Consider the following 14,978-nt stretch of genomic DNA (forward strand, 5'->3'; position numbering starts at 1 on the left):
GCTAATAGGTTCTCCTTAGAAGTTAAAATGTGTGATTGTTTTACAAAATCTTCTCTTGATTTTTGGGACATAATGCAGATGTTGCCTTTATTTTCACAGGCAATGTGTCATAACCTTTCCCCTGGTGTGTGGCGGCCATGGGTTCTGAGAAAGCACAACTCCTGGGCAATTTGAGAGTTGTCTATTTTATTTTTTTTAAATAGCTAAGCTGTTTTTCCAGAAGCCATTTAGTCGGTGGTAACATAGTTCCTCAGAGTCTGCAAATTATTTTACCTTGATCACTGACAATGTATAAATTCCCATCCCTCATGAGGAAGACCTTTTTAATACAAAAATATCTATTTTATTCATCATGAAAGCAGTGAATCTGCCTGCAAAATAATGACTCCTCCCCCATTTATTTCCTGGGAACTTTGTTGTTCTCATAAAACTGATCTGTCAACCTTCATACCAGCACTACAGAGTATCTAGAGCAGGCATGAGACAGGACATAGATACTTGACTGTGTTTCTTTCTTAATTATAGTATTAGAAAATACTGACAATTACCTCATTCTTTTCATCAACCTTTTCAGTGAAGCATACTCTGAGGAATTGTTTAGCTATGAAATGCAGTACAATGGGACAATGTTGAAAATATTAACATTTGTGTTTTTGTATTATTATGCTCTCGATTTCAAGACAAGTACACTCTCTGTATGCAAATTGCATTTGTTAGAAGCAGGCGAACATTTCAGAAAGGTGAATTTTCCAAGTAGAACAGATACATAGATTGCCTTTGTTTTCTCAAGACAGGGAAATCTCAAACATACAAACATGGAAAGTGTCTTTGAGTGAATAGACAAACAATTTCTTTATATTTTCTCTCTTATAACTGTAAGCACATTAGAAACTAATATTAACTCTTTTTGTTTTTTGCTTAGTTTTGTTTTGTTATTGTTTTTTTGAGACAGGATTTCTCTATGTAGCCTTGGCTACCCTCGAACTCACAGCAATATGCCTACCTCTGTGTCCCAGAGTCCTGGGATTACAAACCTGCACCACTACACCTGGCTGGAACTAACATTAATTTATGATATGTAGATGTCTCTAGATTATGTGCAATCTTTTAGACTTTGTGGGAATCTGTATGTTACCATCAAAAGTGTCTCATTGTGTATGGAGTAGCCCTTTCCATAAGAGGAGACATCGTTTTCTGATTTAGTGGGACTTAAATACAATGATTCTTTTTATATTCACAACTGCAGCCCGCAAAAGCTGACTCCAACAGTGGAAGTCTAACAAAGCCAATTGTTTGGGGGCGGAATGCATGTTACCATCTGAGAACACTTTTCTGGTGTACGGTTTGTAGCTTTCGATAATTTCTATCTCTGTCATCAAAAGGACAGGTTCCTATGGTCTTATAAAATGAAATAATGTCACATATGTTTAGCAACATTGGTTGTGAAAGAGATGAGAGGAGACGGAGTCACCTAGTAGAAGAGGTGAAGGATGGTTTTCTCAAAGTGAAGGAGGCTGGTTGAAACTGCCCACGTGCTGCTGAGCACAGGAGTAAAGAGACTGTGGGAAAGAAAGATCCAAAATATGACCTGAGCAGTGGAGTGGTTTTCAAAGGAGACCCGTCCCCTCTGAGTTGTCAGAAGGATTCTGAGTGGAAATTGACTTTTACGGATGTGGTAGTCAAAACGGTTACTTTACATTTTCTTCTTCAGAAAATTCTGAGAAGCCAGGGACTGGCTGGGGGAAATCTGAAGACATGATGTGGCTGAGGTTAGTCATGAGCAAATGGGTACCGGAGATGATCAAAGTGTAGTGGTGATTAGGAGCAGAGGCGGCCAGAATGGCGAGTGTCAAGGGGATGGCAGTCTCTGACTAAGACCACCGGTTGGTTTGGGATTGATGTGTCTGAATCTATCACCCTTCAGTTCGCCCTTCACCTCAACAAAAAGACCATATTTTTATTAGTCACTTTCCCCATTTTTCTTTTTTGATAAAATACCCTAACAAAAGCAACTTAAGAGACCAAGTATTTATTTTAGCTCACAGCGTGCCGAGGACATCATGATTGCCGGTACTTGAGGCAGGCTAATCATATTCACAGACAAGAAGCATAGAGTGACTAACACTTGTCCTTAGTCCATTGTTGCCTTTGTCCTCACTCCAGGATGCTCAACTTGAAAGTGGTAAAAGGTCATGGGAGGGGCTTGAGGAAAGATAGCTGGGTGGAATGTGAGAGGAGAAAGTGATCCAATTATATTTTACTTTAAAAAAACACTGAATAAATATATTAATAAGTAAAAGATGTTTCTTACTCCCTTAACTAACCCAATCTTAGACAGTCCCTCACAGGCAGCCCCAGAGGCTAATGTAACCCAACCTGAACCCTCACAGTTTAGCCTGGAGGCCTGTCTCCTAGGTTATTACAGATGTAGTTAAATTGACAATTGATATTAGGCATCATACTTTTCACTGGAACAAATGTGTGATAGGTTCAGAAAATGTTTCATTACAGTTTCTATCGCAAGCATTTTCTTTCATTATTTCTTTTATTTTGAGATAATAATGCCATGGCAACGTTTCCCCCCTTCCAGTTCCTCTTTCCAAACCCTCGTATGTACCCCTCTGTGCTCCCTTCAACCTCCTGACTTCTCTATTCATCAATTGCTGTTATATACAAACATGCATTTGCACATATATTTCTAAATACAGCTGACTCAGTCTGTATGATGCTGCTTGCATATATGTTTTCAGGACTGACAGTTTGGTACTGGATAACTGGTTGATAGGCTCTTCCCTGAGGAAGACTAATTCTCCTGCTCAGCATTCCTTAGTTACTTGCAGTTCTTTGGATTGGGGTGAAGCATCATGGTCCTTCTTCTGTCTGCTTGGCATTGCCTGTTCCTGCTGTTCGTTTTCAGCTCATGTATAGGTCATCATAACTGTTGTATAGGTAAGTACTTATGCACACGTGTTAACAAAATACTTCTAGACACCTGGGAGGTATTTCTGTAGCTTTTTGTTCTTTGCAAAAACATGTAGATCTCGTGCAGACTAGACCGTAATCTTGACTATTACACAACAACTGAGATGGGTTCTGAGTTTCAGTGCAAGACATTGGCGCTCCTTAGATGCGCAGCTTGCCAGTGTGTTCACTAGCTTAGAAATCCCGGTGCTTCCTATCAAATATTGGGTTTGCCTTTTTTTTTCTTTAACTCAAAGCAGTCTGTGGACAGCTTGGAACACTTTTTAATTAATTTTCCTTTCACCATTTATTTTGTAGCAGTGAAGCTCTAGCTCAGAGACTTTGGTGATAGCTGCCTTTTATCCGTGCTCTCTTATTATGCCTTCTTAACTCCTCAACATTTGGAGGGAACTCTTGCCCCTGTAGGTCAAGACTCTTCTCATTTACAGTACTATGTCTATCTAATAAGGGCCCTTCCGGTCAACTTGAATGTTCTCTAAGGAAGCATGGATGAATAGGCCTGAGTGGCTATGCTCATAAGTACAAATGGCAGACATTTCAGTAATCATGGGCTGGAGACCCAGCAGAAGTATCCCCTATTATTGTCCGTCTTACACTTTAATTTAATAGCTATTCAATTATTATGTCTTCACTATAGTCTGGAGATGTCCATGAAGTACTAAGTGCTTTTTCTATAACCACTTGTTCTTTTGGAATAAGAAAAAAAATTTTGTCCCTGGATCCATTAGTTATCAGAGCCATTCTTTTTCATGTGCCCTGTGAAGCTCAAAGGTTAACTTGTCCATAGCTTTCAATCAAGAGGTGGCTGTAGTCCTGTGTCCTTAGACATGTGGAATATAAAGGTTATATGACCTCAGAGTGTTTAGAACATTGTTTCAGCACATATTAATTAGTAGCAAATGACCTGAATTGATTCTGTCTACATCTGGCCGAAAGAACATGTAGGTACTTGACTTGCAGTCTCAGATGGTAGAAGCTTGGCTGTGGGGTTCTCCATCAGAAGTCCTAGGGCTGAGTCTTGACAGTTTGATGGAGTTAGATTTTTGTTTTCAGCAGTCCCACAGAGTGAGTCACCTCTGGAGAAGTGAATAAGTCTAAACAAACTCATCAGAGCCTGGTTTGTGGAGGTAAATGTAATTGTATCAATTTCCACATAAAATGGCAAAGGTATGGACTTTGGGACTGCATAGACTTCACATCACCATTTAAGTGGGTATGGGGCTTTGAAATGTCACTTAAATCTCTCAGAATTGATTTTTGTCCATTTGCAAAATGAGTGTAACACTCATTGGGCCTCTGGAGAGAGATTCCAGGGATTAGCATGAGAAGGTTCTTAAGAAACCCTAGGAAATACACTATAAAACATGCGGATAGCTTCTTTTTCTGGAGCCCTGTGTTTGTTACAAGAACATTTACATGGTGCACAGAGACACGACGCAGCGGTGGTTAAATTTCTTCTGAATGTCAGGCTATAGTTTGGATAGTTAGGTCATGTCTCAGTTAGGGTTTCTATTGCTGTGAAGAAACACCATGGCCATAGGTAGCAACTGTTACAAAGGGAAACATTTATTGAGTTGGGGCTGGATTTCAGCTTCAGGTGTTTAGTCCATTGTCCTCATGGCGGGAAGTGTGGCAGCATGCAGGTAGACATGGTGCTACAGAAGGAGCTAAAAGTTCTACGTCCAGGCAGCACGAAGTGACAGACTGCAGCACAGGGTGTGGCTTGAACAACGGAGACCTCAAAGTCCACCGCCGCTGACCACTTCCTCCAACAAGGCCAGCCCTCCTAATAGTGCCCCCTCTTTATGGGGCTATAGAGGTCATTTTTATCCAAACCATCACAGGTCACAAACATGGAATTGCCCTAAAATTATTACCGGAATACACTTAACTAATAGTGGTAATTCTGCCAAGTCATGTTTCTGTATAGCTAACTAGTTTTGAATAGTGTATCTCTTATGGAAAAGGTAAGAGCCATGCAAACTTTGCTCAGTCACTCCATGTATATATTTATCTTTTAAAAAATCTAATTTCTCATATTATTATCTTGCTCAGAGGGTGAAATTCCTAGTTAATTTGATTGCTACACTTTTGTGACACAATCTTTCCTTTCTTTTCTAGACAGTTTTATTGTGGCTACTATATTCACTCACTTTTAATTCTGTTTCCCTTTTCTTTTCCCATTGATGTCTTTCTTTTCTCCAAGTACTCCACCAGTGGCTACACCATTACTCCGCCACCAACAGCAATCATTAACACACACTAGCTCCTCAGTGGAAGGCAGGGGCAAGCAAGATGTGCAGGAGTCCATTGCTGCTGTGTGTCCATAATTTCATCAGTCACACAATAAGTATCTGGACAGCAGTGTCTCATGATCTCCTCCCCATTCACTGGTTCTTACAGCTTTTTCAAAGAAAGCATTTTAAGATATTCAAAGAAGTTCCAAATTTGTCAGGAGTGAATAGATGTATTTTCTACAACTTGAGTCTCACATGATTCTTCAAACACGCTGAAGAGAATATATGTATTTTGTGGTGTGGTAAGAACAGTTAAAATTAAACTCTTAAGGAATTGAAATGAATTATCTCACTGTTCAACATCTCACTGTGACGCCTACTATTACATTCCTACCTTGGAGATCTTAGGCAAATTCTTCCTTCATCTTTCATCATTCCCCTTCAGTATTTCTGGTTTGCCGAGGTATTAGATTTTGAAGCACCTTTATGGGATCTCTTTCATATTTATTAGCTAATAAAAAAAGTGGTAATTTATCATCTTAGTGCTCAAGTAGTTGAAATATAGTAGGAGATCCAGGCCATAAAATAACAGTAATGGACACACTAATTTTATCACTGTATTATGTACAGAGTGTGGGAGAACAACTGTGGGGTTTGGGAAAAGGAGAATGTCTGACACACACTGAGCAAGTCCCTGAAGTTAGGCCAGAAACTTTGGCCAGAGTTTTTGATTTTCCTACTGTCTTTTACTGGTACCACATCAAAGTGTTATGAAGAATTTGAAAAGGTACTAAAAATACCTTCCAATTTTCCACTTAATAAAGATAAGTTTAAAAGGAGTTCAGCTGATCAGCCACTGGTTCATTGGTTGATTTAAGAGTCATGCTTTGATCCGATGAATGGTTTTTATTGCTTCATACCTTTCCTGAGAACTAAGCAGAGGCAGTCCTATGTTTTATTTTCCTGATGTCAGAGTGCATTTGAAAGTTTGGCTATCATCCATCATTTTTGATGGCATGAAAAAGATTCAAATATAAGCACCATTTTCAGCCTTCTAGCATTTAAAAAAGAAAGAAATAAGAGACAAAGAAAGACAGAAAGGAAGGAAGGAAGGAAGGAAGGAAGAAAGAAAGAAAGAAAGAAAGAAAGAAAGAAAGAAAGAAAGAAAGAAACTCACCACCCACCAAAATATAGGTTGCACATTGTAGTTAAAGCCGCATTAATGGAAGATGACTTTTATATTTTACCAAGCCATCTCTCTTACCTTTCTAAGAAAGAATTCCTAGGGCTGGAGAGATGGCTCTTCCAAAGGTCTTGAGTTCAACTCCCAGCAACCACATGGTGGCTCACAACCATCTGTAGTGAGATTTGCTGCCCTCTTCCGGCATGCGGGTATATATGAAGGTGAACCACTATATACCTAAATAAATAAATATTAAAAAAAAAAAAAAGAAGAAAGAATTCCTTACCACTGTAATTTAGAGGGACCATAATAGTGATGAATTTAATGTATATAAAAGTAATGCTTAGTTTAATTTTATGCCATATTTGTATTTCAAATGTGAAACTATTTCAGGTAGATGCTAGGTCTTGATGTTTAATGGGGCAAGTGTTAAATGCCCATAACAAAGTTTTCAATTTTGACATTGTTTTTTCAGTGTTCGAATAACATTTGATTCTTTTTGTTTTTAATTTCTCTGACATCATCCTTTTATTTATCTTGAAGATAAACTTTCACATCCTAAATGTCATTATAGAAGCACTTTAAAACCCTCACTTGCTTTGAGCATCTGAATCCTAGGAGAGATGATCTCCTTAGGTAATTTTTCTTGCAACAAATTTGGTTAGCAATGTCTTGGTTTTATCACAAGCACAGCAATTGTGGATTACATACTGGATATTGTGAATTATTGAACAAACATTAGATTTTGTTATTTTCACATACAGAGCTGTGTGTGTGAGTGTGTGTGAGTGTGTGTGTATGTGTGTGTGTGTGTGTGTGTGTGTGTGTGTGTGCATGTGCACACATACTATGTCACTATTCTACATTTACTCCCACCAATGTGGGCCACAACTGAAATACCTTTTCAGAGCCTGATTGTTTTTGCTGAGTAGCTCAGAATCCTGCATTTGGCAGCATTCATACTTAGCATTTGCTCCACTTCTCTTTCCAAACTCTCCTTTACAGGACTTTACCTACTTCTCTCTTTCTTTTTTGTTTTGAGACAGGTTTTCTCTGTGTAGCCTTGGCTGTCCTGGACTCACTTTGTAGACCAGGCTGACCTCCAACTCCCAGCTATCTGCCTCCCTCTGCCACCTGAGGGCTGGGATTAAAGGCATGTGCCACCATGCCCAGCTTTACCTACTTCTCTATAGGTGCACAGCATTCCTTATTCTATTTTGTAAACCACTGACACTAAGGGCATTTCTTTTATTTACATAACTTGAATGCACAAGAAAGAAACCAAAGCAAGTGGTACATAGGCAGTAGTACACAGTCATGTCTTAGAAAGTGCAATGCTCTGGTTTCACTCTTCAACATGAAGATACCCAGATTCTCCAGCACAACCATTTCATTCTTCCGCATATAGATAACGAGTTTTCCCAGCATCATTTGTTAAATATGCTATCTGTTCTGCAAGATGTCTATTTTGGCATCTTTCTCAAAGCAATCACTGGGTTTTAACTGTGTGTGCTTATGTGGGTGTCTTTTGTTTCATGGCTCTACGTGCCTGTGTTTGTTTCAGTACCATAGTGTTTTTGTTATTAACTATGTTTCTGTAGTATAACTAACTTGAAATCCATATGGTGATAGCTTCAGCAATTTCTCTCTATTTAATTTTTACTTTCATTTAATGTATATTTTGAGCAAGAAGCATATGCATGCCTAGTGGGAGAGTGGAACTCAGAGGACAACTTGTGGGAGTTGGAGCCCACATGGTTTCAAGCCTAGAACTAGAGTCATCAGTCTTTGTGGCAAGTACCAACGGAGACAATTGCCCAGCCCCTCCCCAACCAATATTATTTTTTCCCCTCGGGATTGCATTGACTATCCATAATCTTGTATGCTTCCAGATGAATTTTAGGATTGTCTCTTTCTATTCCTGTGAAGAATGGCATTGGAAACATGGTGGAAATAATGTTGAATCTATAGATTGCCTTTGGTTGGATGGGCATTTTCACAATATTCTTGTTTCAGTAAATGATGATAGGCTTTTTGTCTTAGCATCTTTGTAACTTCTTGAGTTTTTACAGGCTTCATTGTAATGGTCTTGTAACTTCCCTGGTTAGAGTTATTTCAAGAGTTTTATTTCTTCTCAACTGTGAAAGAGATTGTTTCCTTGACTTCTTTCTGATCATGTTTATGTCGGTATATTGGAAGGCTACTGATCTGTGAATGTTTATTTTGCATCCTGACACTTTTATGAAAGTGTTTTTTATCAGTTCTGATAATTTCTAGTGATATCTGTGTAGGGACTAATGTAGATAAATCATAACATCTGTAAATAAAGATACTTGCATTTCCTCCTGATGTATTTGTATCTCATCTATTGTCATCTCATTGTTTTAGTTCTTACTTCTATCACAATATTGAACTAAGAAATGTTGCCAGAGGGTTTAAAGAAAAAAAGAAGAGATTGTGTAGTTGATTTTCTATGTCATCTTCTCATACTGTAGTAAGATTTCTACCACACTTGCCCTCTGAGCTCAATTATTATATGTAAATAAAGAAATAATAATTCTTATCACATAAGCTACAGTGAGTAAGAATAAGAGTAATAACATGGATATAATATGCCTTTTACACATGTAGTAATACACATATATTTTACTATGGATGACATGTGATAAATGCTCAGCAGGTGATTTTAAAACTTTGGTCTGCAGCTTTTATTCAAATTGACACTTCTACAACTTTCAGTTGCTATCTAAAGTCTTAGTGGTGTCATGTCATTCCCACACTGCTCCTCCTTCCTTAATGGTCCTGAGATGGAGAGGGAGACAGGAACTGTCAGGAATGATGGAGACCTCAGGCAGCATGAGAACATATTCTCTGGAGGAAGGCTTCATTTAACAACTTACTTAATTGGGGAAACAAAGGCCAAACCTCTGAGGAGTAATTAGAGACTTTTGGGGTGAGTGCACATTAATGGCAGGGGCTAAGATGCTAGGAATGTTGTACTTGCATGAAGAGGAATTCCAGGTGTTTGCTGGACATGATCTTATAAGGAGAGGGAAAGTTCTACCTGCAGAGTGGCGGCCAGGCTATATGGCCACCTCAAGGATGGGAGAGGTGGGGGCCAAAGGCTACTTGCACCAGGACATACAGGGCCCAAGAAGGGATGGAGTGGTCCTTACTTCTACCAGTCTCAACAGATTTCTGGGGTTGGAAACAACTCTATCCGTAGTCCTGCCCTGGACCTCCTGGTTCCATGATAACCCAGCCATACACTATCAGGAATTACCATTCAAATATTTTCTACACAATGGGTTACAAATGTTATTACCAAATAAACTGAGTCTGTGTAAGTATACAGCTGCACTTACCTTTCCTTGGAGTGAGAGACTCCTCTGTGCATTGTCAATTAAGGAAAGATATATGCCCTCTTAATGTAAAAGTATCCTCAAAGTTTCTCATTCCTTGTCTAGTGTATGCAACCCATTTTTCATCATGTTAATGGAAGCCTTGAAGTAGGCTACCTTATAAAGACAGGAGTTGAATTTAGCTCATTATTGTGGAAATTTAAGGGCATAAAACTGGCATTGTTTTAATTGTGATGAACACATGATGAAAACTGGGAGCCTATGTGGGAATCCAGACCACACTGCAGGTCAGGAAGTAAAAGAACAACTCAGGGCTCCGGTTCAGGACATCATGACACTAATTCTCATAGGAGCTGAAGCAGGCTCCCAGGAGAAGGCATCCTCCCTAAATCAAGGACCTCTCATGAGGCTCTGAAAGCCCAGCCATATCACCACCACCACCTTGGGAGCCAAGCCTTCCACACATAGGCCCTTAAAGGACAAGTCATATCTGCACCATAGCAATTAGAATGAAAGAGAAGCTTTGCAATTAATTGATAGCTCAAAAGGATACTGATGGTAAATGGAGTTTTTTGTGTGTGTCAGTATGTTCTGCATACGTAACAAGAAATGGCTTAATTGATAGAGAAGAAAACCTATTGTTGGAAGTTAGAAAACAAATGTCTGATGGTTGTGATCAAAATAATTCGTCTCTTTTTAACTGAAAGTTATTTGTTATCTATAAGGTTAGTATATGGGGTTTATGAGCACAATTTACCATAGCGTTCTTTCATCAGATTTTAAGCAAAAAGAGAAGTTAGACCAAAAGGCAGGTGATAAATAGAGTTTATTTAGAGGACTGAGTGCAGTAAGAACAAACTCTTACCACCATCCCCAAACTCTACAATAAATGTTGTTGTTCATAATGATGGTTCTGCTCAGACCATTTTTCTCTTCAGACATGTTCACTCTCCTTTATAGATTCTGCTTAATAGACCAAAAAAAGAGACTAAATTATTTTCAAAAGATTCTTAAGAAGGATTTAAATGAACCTATTCTATTTTCTCCTTTGTGTAACTTAGGTACATAACAAAATTCAAGGGATAGAACATTCAATTCTTTAAGCACTGTAGATGTACAATTCTATGGAGGGTCTTTTTTTTTTTAAATAACCAACAAGCAGCTGTATGGATGGTTTTGTTAATTTTATGCTGTCTTCCAGTCCTGACAAGAAACACTTAATAGTCCAGCAGAGAACGAAAGTGGAAAAAGAAAATATGTGAGTTGTTCATTCTCACACATGTAGGCAATTTATTGATTTGTGAATTTTTTTGTGAATTTAGAATATTGTTTGAATGGGTTTGTTATGTTGCAACAGATTAATTTGATAATATGGAGAATAAGATTCTTCATTGTATAGGTGAGTATGGAAGGCAGAGTTTAAATTTAATTTTGTCAATTAGGGTTGATAATAGGACAAAAAAAAAACAAAGAGAAAAGAAATTTATAGATGAATAAAACAGTACTTTCTAAGAACTCCTTGGCTGTAAAAAACCCGATTATTATCCAGTGAAAAGATCCGCAAATGGAAAGGAGGTCAAAGGAAAGGGAATCAACCTTAGAAAGAAAAATGTAGTGTTGTAAAGAACTTCTACATAGAAGCTACTTAATTTTAGAATTATCATCTTCAGGGCTGTTCGATAGAGTTGGTCATCTGTAATCTACAGTACATCATTTCTACAAGGTTAAGAGGAGTGAGATTCATTTTGTGCCCTTTTGTGAAATAACTAGATTAATAAAGGAAAACAACTCTGTAGAACATAAATGTGATTTTTTTCTTTCTTTTACTTTTACTTTTTGAAGCAATTTTTTTCTTTCACAAGAAATTAATGAGTCAGAAATAATATAGCCTTATTTACAAAGGTAAAAATACACTTTTGTTAGCTACTATAATTATTTATAATTATGCAGTATATACAGAAGTGAATATTACCTAATATGTACTGCAAGTCCAGACATATAGGACAAATACAATATTTTACTTTATGCTTTGGCATAAGTTGATTTTGGTGTATACATATTGTAGGGTTAGATTACGTCTTCTCATAAATGTGCAATGTTGTTTTTTTAGTTTTTTTAGCCTTTAACTTGAAAATGCTGGTATGTGTCTGACTCATCATCTGAGAAATTTCTAGCACCATATGCAGGTTAACATTTTCTAGAAATGCTTGAATTATGAGAATAAAAAAGAACAGATATGTTTGGCCAACAGGTTTTACACCCACATCATTTTCACCATGGCAACCAGATCATCCCCACTGTGCATAGGCCTAATCCCATTCCCAGGAAGTCCTACCCAAGCTCATTGTTTTGTGAATTAGTTTCTCCATGTTAATTTTCCTGACTCAGAAAGGAAATGTGTAGAAGGTTTCATTGAGTAAGAATTAATTTCCTAAGTTGGGTTATAGTTCTTTCTGGAAGAAGCTAGATCAGAAGAACTTAATGTTCAGTTTAAATCTTTCAGCATCTGACTTAATATCATACAGTCCTTGGTATGAAGACAAGTTACCTTGAACTTCTGACACGTGATTTAGCTCTACCCTAAAGTAGTATATTAGCTAGGGCCCCCTTAGTTGTATTGACCTCATAGTTGTTTTTAATCCACTTATATTATCCGGACTAGGATCACAAAGCATGACATATTAGTCTTGAGTCTAAAAATTGAGAAACAGATAACGTAAAAATACCAAGAGATCTGTTCAGTTAACTCCCTGTTTTAGACAGAAAACATCCCTCCTGTGCAATCTAAAGTGACTGAAGAGTCAACATTGAGTAATTTAGCAAGGTTTGTTTTTCAAATACTAAGAAGTAAATAAAGAGATCTCAAGTATTGAGAGGGTCAGACATTGCAAAAAGGCCCGTGGCTACGGTCACTTAGTCCCAGGCCCATGGAGCCACAGCAGAGTCATACAGTCCCCCACAGGCACTGGCAGGCACAAGCCAATCCCAGTTGGAGACTCATATCAAGATGTTCCTGGTCCCAGAAAGACCAAATAGGAAAGATTTGAGCCAATCAGCAGCTAATGTGACCATATATGGCCTAATGCCTCTGAATTATAATTAAGGTTACCAGCCATTGGCACAGCCTATCAACTTATGGTGCCTATGATTGCTCTTTAGCCCACCCAATCAAATCAGGAAATAGCACATCCTCTTAGAAGTCCCCTAGTTCCCTATAACAGGGCAGCAAGCCTCTGGCTGGAGTGACAACCATTTTGTATGGATGGTTGACCCCTGCATGCAGACTCTTTCTGCAGAATAAATGTTCTTTGTTTTTACATACTATCTGAGTCTGGGATCTTCCTTCAGTGATTTTTGGACCCTTACAGTATTATCTTATATTATTGCCCCTGCCTGTATCTAATACAGCTACTAATTCTAAACTTTCTCATCTACCATGAAAATTAGGATATTTAAAATATACTTAGGGTAACTAAGTGGAACAACCTATGAAAAACAATTTAAAAGATAAGGTCCTATATAAATAAGGATATTGATAGTTATGTTAGCTATCTATTGAATTTTATAACAAAGTGTATTAAAATAGAGACTTGTTAATAAAGATGAAGCTATATCATATTATCCCAATAATAATTTCAATTTCGGTCTCAGAGCTGGCTTACATATCCCACTTTCTGACTAAAATGGCATATGCTTGTTGGTTACTTTCTTGAATTAACTTAGGCATATACTTGTTGGTTACTTTCTTGAATTAACTTAGGCCCAAATAATTTAAAATAATAATAATAATAATTATAAGAAGAAGAAGAAGAAGAAGAAGAAGAAGAAGAAGAAGAAGAAGAAGAAGAAGAAGAAGTATTCAGCCTTTTTCCATCTTGTTCTGACTTCCTGTTCTCTAACTGTTTTACAATACCCTTAATAAACTCTAACACCTTTGTCCCTTTCATTTCCCATGTTTCTGTATTTAGCAAGGGTTGAACTTCCGCTATATAATCCCAGCTATCCATCTCTGGAGACTTACACACAAACTGGTGACCATAGCTGGGTGAACATATGCCACCATTATGACATCCCATGCAAAATACATGACCTTAAATGCCAAATGAGGTGTAGTGCTATAGAATTCTTCTTCCAAGTGCTCATGTTTTTCATTATACATATCATGACTAAGGAGGGCAAGCTGTACTCCATTTCTTACACCTTTGCCTCAAATAGAGGTACTGGTTTGTTTGTTTGTTTTGTTTTGTTTTTCAAGAATGGGTTACTCTGTGTATCCGTGGATGTTTGGAATTTGCTCTGCAGACCACTCTGGTCTCTAACTTAGAGATCCACCTGCCTCTGCCTCCCAAGTGCTTGGACTAAAGATGTGCACCAGCTTCAAATTGTGGTCCCAGAAAGACATTGAATGCAACTAAATATCACCGTTTTATGAAAGGAAACAGTTACGTTGACTGTGGTGGTTTGAGTAAGAATGGCCCACGGGCTCATAGATTTGAATAGTTGGTTGCCAAGGAGTAACACCCTTTGAAAGGATTAGGAGGTGTAGTCTTTTTAGAGGAATTGTGTAATGGGGGAGCAGGGATAGGGGGTGGCTTTGAGGTTTTAAAAAACACATTCCAAGCCCAGAGTCTCTTTCTGCTGCCTATGAATCAAAACATAGAACTCTCTATTGTTTCTTTAGGATATGGTCTCTCTGTATGCCATCAGATTCTCACCATGATGACAATGGGCTAAAACTAGGACACTGTAAGCAAGCCCCAGATAAATAATTTCTTTTATAAGAGTTGCTTTGGTCATGGTGTCTCTTCACAGCAATGGAACACTGACTAAGACATTGACTGTCTTAAGACTCCATAGTGGTAAACCTTAAGCCCCTACCCAGATCTAGCCAATGGACAGAACATTCTCCACAGTAGAGTGGAGAGTGGGATATGACTTTCTCACATACTCTGGTGCCTCACCTTTGACCATGTCCCCTGGAGGGGGAGACCTGGTGGCAATCAGAGGAAGGACAGCAGGTTACCAAGAAGAGACTTGATACCCTATGAGCATATACAGGGGGAGGTAATCCCCCTCAGGAACAGTCATAGGGGAGGGGAATAAGGGGAAAATGGGAGGGAGGGAAGAATGGGAGGATACAAGGGATGGGATAACCATTGAGATGTAACAAGAATAAATTAATAAAAGAGAAAAAATTTTAAAAAAAGACTCGAT

The 14,978-nt window shown here is 38.2% G+C and overlaps 1 protein-coding gene across 2 annotated transcripts in view; it reads left to right on the forward strand.

Annotated features, from left to right (window-relative positions):
- The window catches only part of ALCAM (activated leukocyte cell adhesion molecule), a 187,420-nt gene that overhangs the window by 75,323 nt on the left and 97,119 nt on the right, over positions 1 to 14,978 (forward strand). The window lies entirely within an intron of this gene.

The sequence above is a fragment of the Acomys minous genome (genome assembly GCF_964271855.1).
Source record: "Acomys minous genome assembly, chromosome: 11".
Classification (NCBI taxonomy): Eukaryota; Metazoa; Chordata; class Mammalia; order Rodentia; family Muridae; genus Acomys; species Acomys minous.